Source organism: Fukomys damarensis, unplaced genomic scaffold (genome assembly GCF_012274545.1).
Source record: "Fukomys damarensis isolate Sample0158 unplaced genomic scaffold, DMR_v1.0_HiC HiC_scaffold_1, whole genome shotgun sequence".
NCBI classification, from domain to species: Eukaryota; Metazoa; Chordata; class Mammalia; order Rodentia; family Bathyergidae; genus Fukomys; species Fukomys damarensis.
This window is the reverse complement of record NW_022900913.1, coordinates 60,108,282-60,125,450: the sequence shown is the minus strand read 5'-3', so window position 1 is coordinate 60,125,450 and position 17,169 is coordinate 60,108,282.

The window sequence follows — 17,169 nt, the reverse complement described above, 5'->3', positions numbered from 1 at the left end:
CATCCAGTTTGCGCTAATCACCACAATTAGTCCTGAATTATCACCGGACTCTGACAGACGTTCCTTGTAACTCTCTTTTATTTCCAACAGCCCTAATCAGCCGCTCTCATTACAAACGCTGATTAAACTGCAAATTATCCAGCAGCGGCCCTGTTCCCGTCTACCAGCAGCTCGTTCAATATCAATTAAGGCCGAACGGCAAAGCCTGCAGCCTGAGAGCGCTTCCAACTGCCTGATAGTGGCACTTATTAGTTTGGAAAACTAGGAAAATACTAATAATCAACAACCAAGGGGAAAGCGGAGCCAACCAAACAAAAGGACCGCGGGAGCGCAGCCGGGGACCAGACCAGGGGTCCCTGGGGTGCCCCGTCCGGGCCGGAGTCCGGGTGCCTCGCCGGGTGCCCAGGGCCGGGGAGAGGCTATGCGGGGCGATCGGAGGGTATCCGCTGAAGCAGTGCCTTCGGCTCGCTGACAACACTTGTAGAGACTCCGCTGTATTTGGGCATTTAAAATCAAACCAACTTCCAGAACCGTCCTACTGAAATCTGTTTCCAATAAGCTGTTGAGTTTGAAGCTTAAAAAACATTGACCTCGGCCGTAAATAAAATGGGAGCTGATGGCAGTTGATTTTATTTACCTATTCTCCCAAATTAGATTTCCCCAGCAAAGCCCGGTCCCGCGCAGGCGGCCCCGAGACGCCCCTCCCCTCCCCCCACGTGGGGCGGAGGTGTGAAGACAAAAGCCGCCTTTGTCCTTTTCTCCTCTCTCATTTTCTTTCCTTTCCCCCCCCTCCTTCCCACCCACACCCACACTCCCCTCCAACGGGGCAGCTTCTGATGGAAGAAACTCTCCAAGAAAGCTTGAATTTCCCACGGGGCAGGGGAGCGGGGGCTGATGGGTCTTTGGTGGCTGTAACTCCCCAAGACTTGGCGGCAAAGCCCTTGTTCACACCTCCACCCCACAGGCCGGGGCAAGCACCCTAAAGGCTGTTTTTTCCCGTTGGAGTTGGATGGAATTGCCCCCACCTCCAACATTAGATGAGGAGGATCATAAAACTCCCTAAAGCTGGAGTTAACAGGCTGTTTCTACCTAGGATTAAACAGGACATGCGCTTGAGAATTGACATATCATTAGTAATGTGTGTGCCTCCGTTTTGCCAAAAACTGACCATTCACTGAGAGGCCTGAGTTCATTTGAAAATCCAAGCAAAGGACTCCTCCATGTCCATTCATTATCGGAGACTGGTTGGTATGGTTAAGCCCACCAGACTTGGTTCCACAAGAAGTCTGAGCTTAAGTTTTTGTCCCTTAAACTTGGAGGAGGCTAGTTATGATTACATCTCACAGTGTAAAGACATAAAAAGAGCTGCTTTGCTTCTTACTCTCCACATGGCCGGTACTGTTTTTCTTTCTTCATTAACAGCCCGGAAGCTCAGATCTAATTCCCATGCTTAGCATGGTACCTATCTTTATGATAGACTTACCTTCTCTCATTCTTTAACCCTGTATTTCTCCGGCTCTTTAATGGAAATAACTATATTATCTGGGAATTTATTGCTTTATATTATCTGGCTTACTTGGGGAAGAATAGAGTTTGTGTTAATTGAAAATATGTCAGGCTCCTAGGGAATAAAAACCTTTACAAATTTGCCATGTTTGTCTCACTCTATGTCTTCTTGGCAGTTTCTTATCCTCCAAACAACGAGAGAAAATCCTTTGATTTAAAGAATATTTTTCCTCTTTCTCATCATTGTTGGCAATACCATCTCTTTTCTCTACATATTCACAACCACTCCCCTATGTTAAGACTTCATCATCTTCTGCCTGAATTTTTGAAGCAGGATCCTGAGCAAGTCCTCCAAACAAATGAGGTATTCATCTATCCAAGCCACTCCTGGTGACCTGAAAATACTCCAGTCTCCTACTTTGGCTTGAACAGCATTTTCTTCTTTGACTCACTCTCCATTTTTTATTTACATCTCTTGAAAATTTCATTTTCTCTTCTGAAGTTCATTTTCCTCTGCTGTTACATGGGTTTGTGTGGTCTCAAACTTATTCTATTTAAAAATGTACCAGTGAGGATTTGCTATGTACCAGGCACTCCCTAAACTATATTTTCTCATTTGATCTCTAAACAACCTTGTGATTTAGGTATTATTATTCTGCTGCCCACAGATAAAGCTGAGAAAGTAACAGCTTAAAATTCTATAACTAATCAGAAACCAAGCATGGATTCTGCCTTTCTTGAGTATTTGGCCTCCCCACTCTATAAGGGAGGAACTATGCTTTCTGCTTTGTTTCTTCTTCTATTTCATATAGAAGAAAATAAACAAAAATATATGTGAAGTACTTGATTTTAAAAATTTATAAGTCTCACTTAACCTTTGGATCTTAAGTGTTTCCCCAAAAGCTCACCTGTGGAAGGCTAATGGTGTTACTGGGAGGTGGTGGGAGCTAGGTGGTGTGGTCTAATGGGAGAAGTTTCACTGGCATGTGACCCAGAAGGGGTCACTAAGACTCCACTTCCTTCTTTGGCTCCCACTGCCTGACATGCAGTGATGTGACATTTTGTCTCAACAGAGGCCCAAAGTGATGGGACCAACTTACCATGGACTGAAATCTCCAATACCGCAAGCCTCCTTTACCTTGTTTATCTCATGCATTTTGTCACAAGGGCACAATTCTAACATAGTTCCCTCTAAACACTCACTCCCCCCACAAGTGCTCTTCAGGAGCATGACTTTGATAATGACATTTTCTACTCCAGAATTCCAGTAAATGTAATCCCTGAATTATCCATTTTCTCACTGAAAAAGAGAAGCATATTTCTGCTTTCTTTTACTGTTCAATTCACCCTAACTGAATACTTGATAATGGCTATCAGCACACCCTTAAGAAGGAACCCAATCATTGAGGGTGCCTTTTTGTGAGATAATACCCCAGTCACCATGAGACAAAATAAAATGTATGGGTGAAACCATCTGCACCCCTACCAGAGCATTTTGGAAGTCAGCACTACTAACTAAATAAGTTTCTCATGTGAGAACTGCTCAAAAGGCAAGTTGATGGGAGCCAGCAATGACACTTTTAAATAAAGGAATGCATGTATGAGTTCACACTTTTTCTGTGGAAGCTGAAAACATTTCCTCAGCATATCAATACTGGTAGGAGGAGAGATTTGCCCAAATGTCCTAGGACACAGATTAAAGTCTTAGGCTTGATGACCAAGGCTTTATTTTGGATATTTTAAAATCTAATTTTATGTCCTGTCATGAAAACAATGAAAAATTACTTCCCATCATGACATATTTTAAATTGCCTTTTGTCTGTGAAACTGGAGAATAAAGATGCTTTTAGCAATAAAATACAGTACAAGATAGGGCTTATGTTTTAAAATACTGCTGACAAAGACACATTTGAAGAATTAAAAAAAAAAAAGGAAAGCTGCTGCCAGTGGGAGAGTTGAGCCTCCTTGTCGGAACCTTTGGAGTACTGATGCCTAAGAGGCCATTTCTACTGACATGGTACAGTTAGAGGTTATTGTAACCATCTTCGCAATAGACAGGAGCTCAGCTGGAACTGATATGTGTGATCACTGATTGATTACCTGTCGGCTTGATAGTGTGTAGTTGAGTGAACTCGTTTCCTTTACAGGACAGAAATATTCACAAAGTAGAAAGAGCAGGTCTTTAAATTACGTGAAAATTAATGCTAAGGATATAGTGAGCAGTCTTCATGCATATATATGCAGACATTATGGGTAAGGAACTACCCATATTTGGGATTAAAAAAGCACAGCTCTGAGAGTTTGTATGTAAATATAGACAAAAGGATGTCATCATTAGCATTACAAAAAAGTCATTTCTTTCCTACCAGAGAAAGCCTCAAGTGCCCTTAGAATCCTCATTCCTTGTTGTATTTGACATGTATGTACTTTGAACTATAGCCATTCTCTTTAAACACAGCTTCCTGGGGACTCATCTGTTGCTAAAGCAAGGTGCCCCTGTATTGTATATTTTCTTGGACTTCTGTTGCCTGAATTCCTATTCAAGAGTGAGAATGTCTTTTTTTGTGGGCTGGGGATTTAGCTCAGTGTAGCTCAGTGGTTCTACCATTTGCCCGACAAGTGTAAGGTCCTGAGTTCGATCCCTAGTACCAAAAGAAGAAAAAAAGAATACCTTTTTCATCCTCCTGTCACAAGAGCTGGGAAAGGCTCCTTTAATAATACCTGTTCTGTAGCTATCTGCCAAAATTAAAAGTGAGGATTTGCAGTTACATCATAGTGAATAGCTTGTGTTATTGTGAAGGTGGCCCGGGGTCCCCTTTTTTGGAGTGCACACAGGAAGAACTGCCCTAATGTTAGGAGGTGGTTGCATTTTTTGCAGGATTTGATTCTGTTTGCTTGTATGCTTCCTGAGGACAAGATAAGGGCTAGGCTGCCATGCTCTGGTTGCCCCCCCTTGGTTCTCTGAGGTCAATTGAAAGATCTCCTTCTGTTGATCTTCCTGGTATCTGTCTGGTTGCCATATAGGTCTTCTTCCCATCTCCTCTCAATGGAACAGAAGTTCTCATACCTGCCCTCCTGGGTATCAACAGAGAAGGAGGAATGCAGCCTGCAGCCCAATGTCCCTGATGTTTTCTTCTGTCAGAATTCACTACCATCAGTTTTCCCACCCAGAGAAAGCCACCCATCCTACTGGGACCCCCAGCAGGTGCTTCTCTCCCAGGTAGCTTCACTGTGTCATTTTACAAAGATGTGACCACATTCCTACAAAGATCCATGGACAGCCTGAAAGGTGGTAAATTTTTAACCAATATTTTTAATGTTAAACTGAAAGAAAATTTAAGTTGCACTGCCTTTTCCTTTTATTTCTCCTTTTATGTCTCTGGTAAATTAGTCACAAACATTGAAATGCTCAAAAGCAAGGCACAAAACTGCAAAAAACTCACACTAGCCTAATCAGTCAAGTTGAGCTATATTTCATTTATGTGGAGACCTCAATTGTACAGAAACCATAAACATTTAGGATTTCTAAAGGAAAAAAAGTTAATTTCCTTCATGAGAACTAAGCAGAACTCTAGTCTTTCTTTAAAATATCTGTACAAATGCAGTTTTAGACTGTCATGTATAGAATCAAAGTGGACTTTTAATTATGGGGTATTAGCTATGCATTATTATCTCATTATAACTTCAGAGAACATGTAAAACATTTCTAGGACTAGGGGCATATTTATACTTCATGGAATTGGATTGGATTTTGTCACTCGCTTCCTTGGGTTCAGTTTTCATCTCCATCCTGAATGCCTGTTCTACAGTTCTCAGTGTGGAGTTGTTCCATCCCATTGGCAGTGGCAGCTCATACGGCAACTGGCTCTGGGTGTGGTACCAGAGAGCATCTGATCAAACTCTTTGAGGGTTGATACTGGCAAGTGCATCTTCATCCCAGGCAAGCCCTTTAATTCTAGAAATGGCAATAAAGCAAGAAGCCCAAGATCTATGTTCACCTGTCCTCAAACACAAACCTCAAGCCAAAACATTCAGCTCAGTGGCTCTGATCACATGTTTTACTTTGCTAGGTCTTGAGTAAACTCTGAACAAAATCATTTTTTTTAAACTACAAGGACTCTGAAAATCTTGATTAAGCAATTTAAGAATTGAAAAAGTCATAAGACACTAATGTAGCAATATGTTCTGGAGGAAATTTGGGAGATAAGTTTCAGAGAATAGGACACAACTATCTGACAAAGGCAGAAAAACCAGACAAGATGAAAAATCAAGATGACAGCCACCAGCAATGAACAGATTTTACTTAGAGATCTATTTTTCTTATAATGTATTGTTATAAATATATGTTTGAAAATATGTTCTTGACTATATCCTGAGTTTGAAAACTTCTTATTATATTAACAATAAATAAGTGAATAATCTATTAATAAGAATTCTTCATATTTAATGTGTTTTAAAATAAATTTTCCTTATACTCCCAATCCCTCTCGATTCTTTTTCCATCTCCATCTCTAGCAGCAGCAAGCAGAGATAATTTAAATCTCTAAATGTCAGTCAAGACATATATATAGTCAAGTTTTTATGGTATAAATCTAAAATGTCTCCCAAAGTCTCATGTGTTCTGAAGCTGAATAGATCATGGGGTGTAGACTCACCATTGGATTCATCCATTGATGAGTTCAGTAACTGAGTGTGTTGCTAGGAGGTAGGATATGTTTAGAGGTGATCACTGGGGGAGTGACCTGGGAGGTGCAGGTGCATTCCTTTCTCTCTCTGCTTCCTGGCAGCCAGGAATTGAACAGGTGTTCTCCACCAAGGCCCTTCCATCATGCTGTTTCTGCCTTGAAGCCAAGCAACCATGAACTGAAACTGTGAGTGAAAATAAACCTATCCTCCTTTGTCTTGTAGGCCTTGGGTATTTTGTCCCAGTGACAGAAAGTGACTAAGACCCAAGTCAGTCTAACATTGTTGAAAGTAAATTTGGCTTTTAGTGACTTGGTTTTTGGCAAGTAGAGCTTCTTAACTCAGTACTGAGCTCTCCATGCTGTCAGGCCAGTTTTGAATCTAGGCCCCAGTCTTTCTCACAGGGTTTCTGTCTTCCTATGGTCCATGCCTTAGTCCTTATATCTAGTCCATTCTTTTCCACTCAGTCTAAGGTTTTGCTTTCTTCTTCTCTATGAAGTTTCCAGGGAGAAAGTCCTACAGCTACAGCTACAGTTCTGTTGTTCATAAGAAATTTGGAAAGAAAAAAAAAGAAAGAAAGAAATTTGACCTATTATGTGTTAGACACTATTCGCCTATGACAATGAGCCAGACAATGCTTATAGTTACCTCATGACACTGTATTCCTATTTGTAGATGAGAATAAATTAAAAAGTAAGCAAACATAAAGGATAGTTTCAGACATTATTAAAGCCTAAAAGGAAAATTAAATGGAATGATTTCACAGAGAGTGGGTTGTCCAGAAGGGGCCTGTGACTAAGTGATGTTTAAGCCATGATCGCTCTAGCTTTTGAAGGTGAGCTAGTGAAGAATGAAAAAGAGTGCTCCCAGCAGCAGGCACAGTTAGTGCAAAGGCCCATATTGGAATGCTCTTAGTATGCTCTGAGAACAGAGACAAAATTGTGACTACAGTTGATGAGCAAGGCAGGGAGTGACAGGAGTTGGGATCAGACAGGTAAGGCAGAGCCTCCATCCCAATGGGCCTGGTTGGCCATAGCAAGGAATCCAGATATTATTCAAAATGAAAACCCTCCACTCGAGGGTTTTAATATGATTAAATTTGTTTTTCAAGAATCCCTAGGGCAGGGGATGAACTCTAGAGAAATGACACCTTGCTGAGGGATTAGATGTGGGAGGTGGGAGAAGAAGCAACCAGATGATTTCCAGGTTTCTGGGTCTTGGTCTAGAGTCCCTAGGTACATGAAAGGCATTTCCTGAAATGAGGAAGGATAGGTTTCTGGGGGAGTAATTGTTCTCTTTGAGATGCTCCTGAGATCATTCCTGATGATCATCACTTGCTTTATTGAGATTTCAAACAGTACCTGACTTCAAGATTCTAGTTCTTTGCTGGGCCTTTCTTTGTGTGTCTTTGCCATCTGTTTTCTCATAATGGACTGGAGGGTGTCTGCTGTCTCCAGACCCCCATGCTGTGCTGTGGCTATGGCTGTTAAGCATCCACGCATGTGTGGTTAGGCACGGTTCCCCCATACAAGCCTAGTCTCAGTTTGACCTGGGTGCAGGTTACAAGTCCCTGCCTTTCCTTTCTTTCCCTTGACAAATTGTTTACCACTTTGAGCCTTGGCCTTTTTGTTTGTAAAATGAATGAAGTCAGTGGTTCTCAAAGTAGAGTCCTTGGGCAGCAGCACTGATATCCCCTGGAAACTTGGGAGAAATGCAAATTCTCAGGCCCCACCCCTGCTCATTGAACCATTGAACCAGAACCTCTGGAGCTGGGCCCAGAGATCTATTTTAACAAACCCTACCAGCGAGTCTCAAATTTCATGCCAAGTTTGGAGAGTCACTGAACTGCATGTTCTCTAAGGTCCCTTCCAGTGCTAACATTCTATCAATCCATTATCCTTTAATCTGATCTGTGTGATTTAAGTGATTCAAAAAAATTTTAATCATGTCATAAGGCTAGGCACAGTTTAGGCAAACTAAAGCGAATGCTAAAACAACACAATCTTTATGTGATTGTGTAGTTTCCCCAAACATTTATTTAAATTCATCAGCCACCAGCCATAATAGTTTTAAAGAAACTTTAATGAAAAAATCGCTCTGAGATTTATCACAGTGGAGTTGTACATCATTTTAGTGAGTGGTTGAAAACTGCTGAACAGGTGTAATAATGCCTCTGGGATTAAATAATTGTAACAGAATTACATCTTCATAATGACAGCAAAAGAGGGCCACACCTCGGACTTGCGATCACAGTGGATTTTAAAACTGCAGGCATTGGAGGTAGTTTGAGCCATTATTTACCACCCACTGTTTGAGATATCATATTTATAAACTTCCACAAAATTGTAATTGTTTAGCTCTGCTCATATGCAAATTTCTAAGAGACATTGTAAAGCTAGTATAATGTTGTATAATGCAATTTTATTAAACTTACATTTGTATGATGCTAGAAATTTTATAGCTAATTTAACCAATTGGTCACTTATCTGATTGACATAACCAATTATTTTCATCTGTTCAATTAAAACAAAACCAAACAGCAACCAATTTAACTAAGACATTTGTTTGCTCTGAACGTGACATAAAACTTATTTGTTTTATTTTTATTAGTTCCAGAGAAAATGTAAAACTTCAGAAAACAATTCATAGGGCCAGGGATTTAGCTCAGGGATTCCACTGTCTGTCTTGCAAATACAAGGACCTGAGTTGGATCTCTGGTACCAAAAAGAAAATAACATATTTGTAAAGATTCTTCATATTTTCAAAGCTCAAGAAACAAAACAACCTATAGCTCAAATGTTCTCAAATTGTTTGCTACATGTACCTAAATTTGGTATATGTTTGTTGTTATAAAAATAGGATCCTTTTTAAGAGGTTTTTAGAAGATTGTGAATTTCTTGCCGGTTAATTTAGGAAAAGCCACCTACAGTTGCTGTATGAGCCACGGCAGAAAAAAGTGGACAAGAGCCTTGCATTTAAAATAACATGTGCAAAGAGGTGAATTCTTAGTAAACAAACATGTTTAGATTTCCTCTTTGCAGGTCTTTGTTTCCGGTGAGTATGAAAATAGATTCTGCCTCTCTAAACCATGAAGCAGAGATGCCTAAGAAGACCATAAAAAGATATCAGGTGTCCCTATACTTCACTGTCTTCGTACAGGCAACTCTACTATTTAATCATATAAATTTCTAAAAGAAATGTAACAGGATTTTAAGTGTGTGTTCTAGTTGATGCTTAAGCTGAAAGGAAATGAAACATTCACAGTGCTGCACACAGTGTTTCCACAGTTAATTGAAACATCTGAGTAAAATGAAGATTACCTGTGTTTTATGTTTGCCACTGATGAGAAAACGAGAGATTGGTGTGATGTACTCATTGGCTTGTGAATCTAAAGGTGTATGGAGAGTGTCGCAAATCACCTTGATGTCCCTGAGAAGGAGATTTTACCTCTGAAGCTCCGATTAATAAAAAAAGATATTTAGCTTAATAGCTCTTGGTTGCCTATGCATCTATGTGTTCTGACACATAGCAGCCCCTTCGGTTCAGAGCTGGAATAACTTACATTCATGGAATCAGCTGAGGATTCATCATCTTTAGATTAGTGTATGTAAAACATCTCAGCTGGAGGCAGTAAAGAGTCAAAACAAATCACACTACACCTGATTTGAAGACCTGTTCTTATTTGCAAGGTTATATGAATTTGATATAAGAAAACCAGATCATTTTCTCCTGGGCACAAAATTTGTTTATGGCCAATCCAGAAAAGAAGTGGCCAAGACATAGACTTAGATGTATTCATCTCCCGCTACCAATGCGTCTCCCGCTGACTCTGCAGCTCTTTCTCTTACCTGAAAGTGAGAATGGATTGGGAGGGGTTGTTCAGGGTGATAGGCAGCAGGCAAAAGAAGACTTGAGCTAAAACCCCTGCCAGATCCTTCATATGCACATTCACTAGCATGCACAGGGCTACAAGATGGACTTTTAAGAATTCAAAGGAACAAACAGATCAAATCTCAATGTCCCCCATCTGACACAGCAGTCTGCATTGTCTTTAGTAAGAGAAACTGAAAGGGAAGGAAACTCATTCATTTTGGAAGTACTAACAACACACACATTCACACAGAGTACTAATGGCCACATAAAAGAATAAATGTGAGTCATTTGTAGGAAAATGGATGGATCTCCAGACCATAATACTAAGTGAAATGTCAGACACAGGTTAACTATTTCATGGTTGCTCTAATAACAGAGGCCCAGAACATAAATAATTTAATGAACAAAATAAAAGAGTGTTGGTATGGAACAGGGAGAGAGACTCTGAGGAGATGGGAACGGGATCTGGGAAAGAGGAACAGAAGAAGATGGAGGAGGGGGATAATAAAAATGATCTCGCTTCCACACGTATATGTACCAATTCCCCAAGACGAGTGCAGTTATTATGTATCACAAATAAACATTAATTTTTAAAAATGTGGGCCATTTTCCTGTCCAGGCTCAGAGTGATTTCTGACTTGTCCACAATGGTGTGATTGGTCAGTAGTGGAACTGGACTCCCAGTCCAGGAAACTGTCTTCTACAACATCATTTGTTTCCCAGAAAACGTAGATCCATAGACGGTTAGCAAAACAGATGTCACAAAAACTGGGTGCTATGATCAAATGAATGTAGGAAATCTAGCCAGTGGTTAAATTTGTTCTTTCATTTGAGAATCATCAAACAGATGTCTTAGGAGTGGGCTTCCTCAGAACCTGTGTTTGCCCTTTGGATTTGACCTGATGCTACTGGATGCCTTGTTCCTGGAGGTGCTCAATGACAGAATCTTTTTCTGTGGAGGATAGTGTGGGGGCTTTTTGGGGGTTTGGTTATTTGAAGGTGCTATATATTTTTTCCATTAAGTTTGTTGATACATTTTAGGTAAACAATATGGTTCTATTCATCATTGGTATCTTGTACTTTTACATGATGTATCTTGGTTCTTATTTTTTCCCCATACCTCTGCCCTCCCTTCACCCCCTTCACCCTTCCCTATTCACAAAGACTTTGTTTCAATTTTTCTCTTTTTTCTTATTTTTCATTTTCCCTTATTTCCTTTCCTCTACCCTTCCCACTGCCCCTTCTCCTTTAGCCCTTTTCTTCCTATTTCACATTATCAATTATACGATTTGAACCTTATTTACACTTTTAGTTTTTCACACCGGATAAGCTATTTTGTATTCACACATGTGTGTCCTTTTTATTTCACTTGTGTATGGCCTCAATGTGCATCCATTTAGCTATAAATGTCTCTAGTTTCTCATTCTTTATGGCTGAGTAGTACTCCATTTAATAAAAAAAACACATCTTCTTTATTCAGTCTCCAGTTGATAGGCAATTGGGCTGTTTCCAAGCTTTAGCTATTACAAACTGTGCCACTATAAACATGGGTCCATATATTTCGCTATGGTATGATTCTTTTAATTCTTTTGGAAAGATACCCAGCAGAGGGATAGAGGGGTCAAATGGGACCTCTAATCCTAGTTTTTTGAGGTATCTCCATATTGATTTCCACAGTGGTTGCATCAGGTGCTATATTTTGGATCTTAAGTGTCCCCTAAAGGCCCATATGTTAAAGGCTTGGTCCCAAGAAGGCATTTTTGAGAAGTAGTAAACACTTGAAAAGGTAGAGCCATGTGGGAGATCTTAAAGTGCCCTAAAGGTCAAAGTGAACTTTCTTTCTTTATAAACTGATTCTCTCAGGTATATGTTTTAGTACTGGAAAGCTGACTATCACAAGAAGGCTTCCTTTGAGAAATTTGGGGGGCGCCCAGCAATGCAGTGGGTGAGTCAGGTACATGGACCTACAGCAACCTCATCTGCAGGGTGAAACAATCAGCTTAGAAGAGGGATTCTCAGACAGAAAGTCTTATCACATGATCAGTGGAACCCAAATCTCCTGGAAGAGAGAGAAGATATATATTACACAAGGTCTCTGCATTAAAACCTTCCTCACCAGGGAACAACTAACTTAAGAGTCCCTTACAGCTTTCTATTACTGACCTAATTACATATTACATACATATATTTTTTGATGTACAATTCTTACAGGAATTTTCCTAACTGATAAACTTATATTTTAAAAATATATATTCACAGTGACATTCCCTGCAATAGTATTGATAATAACAAGAGATCAGAAATAGCTAAATATCATCTACAGCTATACCACCCTGAATGTGCTTGATCTCATCTTATCTCAGAAGCTAAGGAGGCTTCTCCATTGTTGGTGGGAGTACAGACTGGTGCAACCACTATGGAAATCAACATGGAGATACCTGAAGAGCTGGGACTAGAGGTTCCATTTGACCCAGGCATCCCTCTGCTGGGTATCTTTCCAAAAGAATTAAAAGAATCATATCACAGTGATATATGCACACCAATGTTTATTGCGGCACAGTTTGTAATAGATAAAACTTGGAAACAAACCATTTGCCCATCAGTTGGAACCTGGATAAAGATGTGGTTTTTCTATAAAATGGAATATTACTCAGCCATAAAGAATAAGAAATTAGATTCATTCATAGGAAAATGGATATATATTGAGGATATACTCCTAAGTGAAATAAATAAGTCATGTGTAAATACTGAATAGTTTCTCTGATGTGAAAAACTGTAATAGTACATAAGATCCTAATGAGATAACTGACATTGTGAAATGGGAAGAAAAGGACTAAAGGTGTAGGGAAAGTGGGAAGGGTAGGGGAAAGGTAATAAGGGAAAAGAAAAAATGTGAGAAAATGCAAAGATGGAAATAAAGTGTTTGTAAATGGGGAAGGGAGGAGGGGGTAAAGGGAGGGCAGGGACAAGGGGAAAAATGAGAACCAAGACATGTCATGTAAAGGTGCAAGATCCCAATAATGAATGTAACTGTCCTGTATACCTAAAAGGTACCAATAAACTCAATTTAAAAAAAAAAGAAGCTAAGGAGGGTTGGGCCTGGTTAGTACTTGGATGGGAAAAATAGCTAAATATCTACCAGTGTATGTAGCTATTACAAAGAACACCTCCAGATTCAGGTTTGAGTACAAAACATGGACACTATAGCACAGTCAACACTGGAATAAAATTATGTAAACTAATTATATGGTATTATATACCATACAACTATACAACATTGATATAAGAAATGTAAAAGCTTATTATAAAGAGTGTTTGTTTACCTATAGAATACCTCTGAAGCAATGCTCAAGAAGAGTAACAGTGAGTGCACCTGACTGTTTCAAGAACTGCATTGCCCAAAGATTGGACACTTTGTGATGCTTGAATTTTGTACCATATGCAAAGTAGTTGCTCCCATCCTGCCATACATGTATGCCAATCTTCATATCAAAAGATAGAATCTCTTTGTCTTCCCTTTGAATTTGGCTTATGTTGTCACATTCAGTGGTGGCACATCATTCTGTAGACTCATCCCTAGCCTTCAGGAGGACTGGCAGCTTGATTCCTCCCTGTTCTAGATGAGCTGCCATGTAAGAAATACAGTTACTCTAAGAACACCATGCCATGAGGCAGCCAGGCTAGCCACATGGGAAGAGAGGTGGGCTCTGCCAGCCCCAAGCAGGTTTAGCCATCCTGACTGAGGCACCACCAGATGAATGAAGAAGCTGTCTTGGACATCTGGCCCCAGCAGACAGCACGTGGAGTGGAAGAACCACACAGCGGAGCCTGTTCCAGCTTGCAGACTGTGAAGAACATTAAGTTGCTGTTTTAAATCTCTAAGTTTTGCTGTAATGGATAGAAAATTACCTATTAAACATAAATATACAAATTGATTTTAAAATATTTTTCTATATGATTTCATATAGATGCAGGATTTGAAGCAATCTAATAAGGGAAGGAAGGAAGGAAGGGAGCAATAGGTGAGAAAAGTAGGGAAGAGAGAATATCACAGGGGAGCAAATAGGGAAAACGGAGGCAGGGAAGGAAGAGAGGCAAGATTGGCCAGTTTCACAGATCATCTATAATCTCTGTCTCTCTCTGTCTCTCTCTGTCTCTCTCTCTCTCTCACACACACACACACACACCCACGCACCTCACCACCCCACGTATTCTTGTAATTGTGGGGAGAGGAGGCAATGCGGAGCAGATGAACTGCCCCCACCCTCCACGTCGAGACTATAAATTGGGTGTTTCCAGTTACACCGCTAGCTGTCCTTGGGGAATTGATAATCTAGCAGAAGAAGAAGACAAAAAGAGCCCCAGCAGTATAACCTCAGTATTTCAAAATAATAAGCCAGCAGAAAGGAGAAATTAGCTTGATTTTAATGAAAAGAACAAATTCTAAAATATTTCAAAGGGCTGCAGTGATTACTTTTAAGTACAGTACATTTTACAAAGCCATAAATGGGTACTAATAAGTTAAATGAGGTAAGTTAATGAAAGGATTAAGATTCACAAGAGGCCCATGTTATATGATTATGTATCATAAAACACAAAGTCCTTTAACATGTTGGAATTAATTGGATAACCCAGAAATTGAAGGCATATTGAAGTGTTAGTTTGAAAGAATAGTTCATTTTAGAAGAATGCTTTGTATATAGTAGGCATTCAACAAATACATGGTAAAGTAAAGTAGCTAGAAAAGTCCACCAGCAGTGGCCACCTGCTCTGGTGAAGGATTATACCCATCTCCCATTATGTTTGGTGGTGACTGTGTCTTCCTCCACTCAAGAGCATATCCAGAGGGCTGGGAATTTAGCTTAGTGGTTCTGCCACTTGCTTGGCAAGCACAAGGACCCAAGTTTGATCCCAGGAACCCCCCCCAAAAGAAAAGAAAAGAAAAGAAAAGAATATTCAGAGCTGGGAGTGGTGGCATACCCAGCATGGGAAGCTGAGACAGCAAGATCTCAGTGAGACCCTGTCTCAAAATAGCGACAAAACAAAACAAAGTGTATCCAAAGGCAGTTGAGAGGGAAAGATAACCTTGAATATGTATTTTCTTTCTCTCTTTTTAAAAGCAAATCTTTAACCATCAAAAATAATACATTATTTGTTCAATATTGCAGTTAAGAATAGCACCCTGAAGACATTTTCTTCAGAAAATTCTGGTTCGTGAGAATTGAAAAGGACTAATACGGAAAAGAATAGAAGAATTCAAAATTACAGGAAAAATGGTCATTCCCCAGGTCTAGCCAAAGACCTTGGGAGAGGGTGTATGTACTGAGGGGGACACACACCAAATACAAAGTTACATCAACTGGAAGACCATCTTCTCCTCATATTTTCTGGAACATGTTCTAACACCTTGCTCCCGGTTATGTGTCCCACTCTGAAGAGCAAGCCAGAACTCTGGGAGGAAGGACATTGTCATCCTCAGCTATCATATTAATTGGAATCTATCCAAAACATTACCCGAGGTAATATCTGCTTCTGTAGTTCTTTTCATTCAGTGGGGACTCAAGTGAATTTCTAAGACCATAACATATCTTAGTATCAAGATCAATACTGAATCAGCAGACATAGCTAAGGATAACTGGGGGGAAATAATTAACAAAATTAAAGAGGATTCGTACCACTGGGAACCATAAAAGTTATTTTATGGGTCTATGTAAATGTAATAAAATCTCTGTCTGTGCTGCAATTTAATTTCAAGTCAAAAAGGTCCCCACAGATACCTTGTAAGATTATTTTACTAAAATTGAGTATGTCTATGCTTCCCTATACTAAGTGAGAAAAAGCTTGCTCTGCTCAGAAAGTTATGTTTCACATAGAGGAAGGGAAAAGTCTCACCACATCTCAAGCATTGTTTAATGGTTGCTACTCAAAGTAGGCAATATAATTAATTTTTATTAATAATAGCACTTTATAATTGGCAAAGGCAGAGCACTCTAAACCAGAAGGATGCTTCCAAGATCAGCGCATATTTTTTTCAAATAGAAATCAAATATTAACTGTGGTGGAATACAAAAAGGACAATGTTTGTAGCACAGACATTCTCAAAGTTACTACATCACATATTTTTATAGCTTTAATAACATAATTCACACATCTTACAATTCATCCATTTAAAGTAATTGAACAGTTTTTATTATGTTCAGAGTTGGGAAATAATCACCATAGTAATTTTGGGATGATTTTCATCACCCCAAAAAGAAACTCTGTCCCCAGTTACTTCTCAAACCTCCTCCCACTGTGCTTCAATACCCACTGCCTGGGCAACCATTAAGACATTTTTTTTTTCTACATTTGTCTACATTTACCGGTCTGGATAGTTTCAGCTCTTGCTTTTAGATCTATGATCAATTTTGAGTTAATTTTTGTGGTGGTGGAAGGAAGGAATTCAGCATCATTCTTCATGTGCGTTGAGTCCTTAAAATACATTTTAAATGATATTTCATACTTATTTTTCCTATGTTCTGAGAAACACATATGCTTAATCTCAAAAAAGAAAAAGATTGTCTTTGGTTTCCTCTTTCATAATCTGTTCTTAGCTCCTATTCATGTTTAGTTTGAGTAAATAAATACCTTCTGAGCTGATGCCCAAATACATTGGCTAAAAAATATTCAACAGTTATTGGAAGAGATGGGGGTTATTAAATCATGCCCAAGAAAATGAATTTTGAAAGAGAATGATCATTTTTCTCCTATGAAATTCACAAAGATTATAAAAACTGATAACTAAAATTGAACAATGACATAATTTAAAGGGGAGTTCTCCTGTGCTGTCCTCAGGAGTGCAGATTAGTACAATGCTTTCTGAAAAGTAATTTGGCCATTTTTATCAAAAGTCTCAAAATGTTCACACTGCTTGGTCCAATCATCCTTCTAGTGTTCTTCATAAATAGTTCACTAACATCGATATGTCTGCAAAGATATTTATCCCAGTATCTTAATAACTGATTCTTTTCCTGCTTCTGAATTTTTGAACTCACATAATATTTTGAACATGTGTCCTCTTGTATATTTATTCATTCAAAATTATATGCACTAACATAGTATATATGT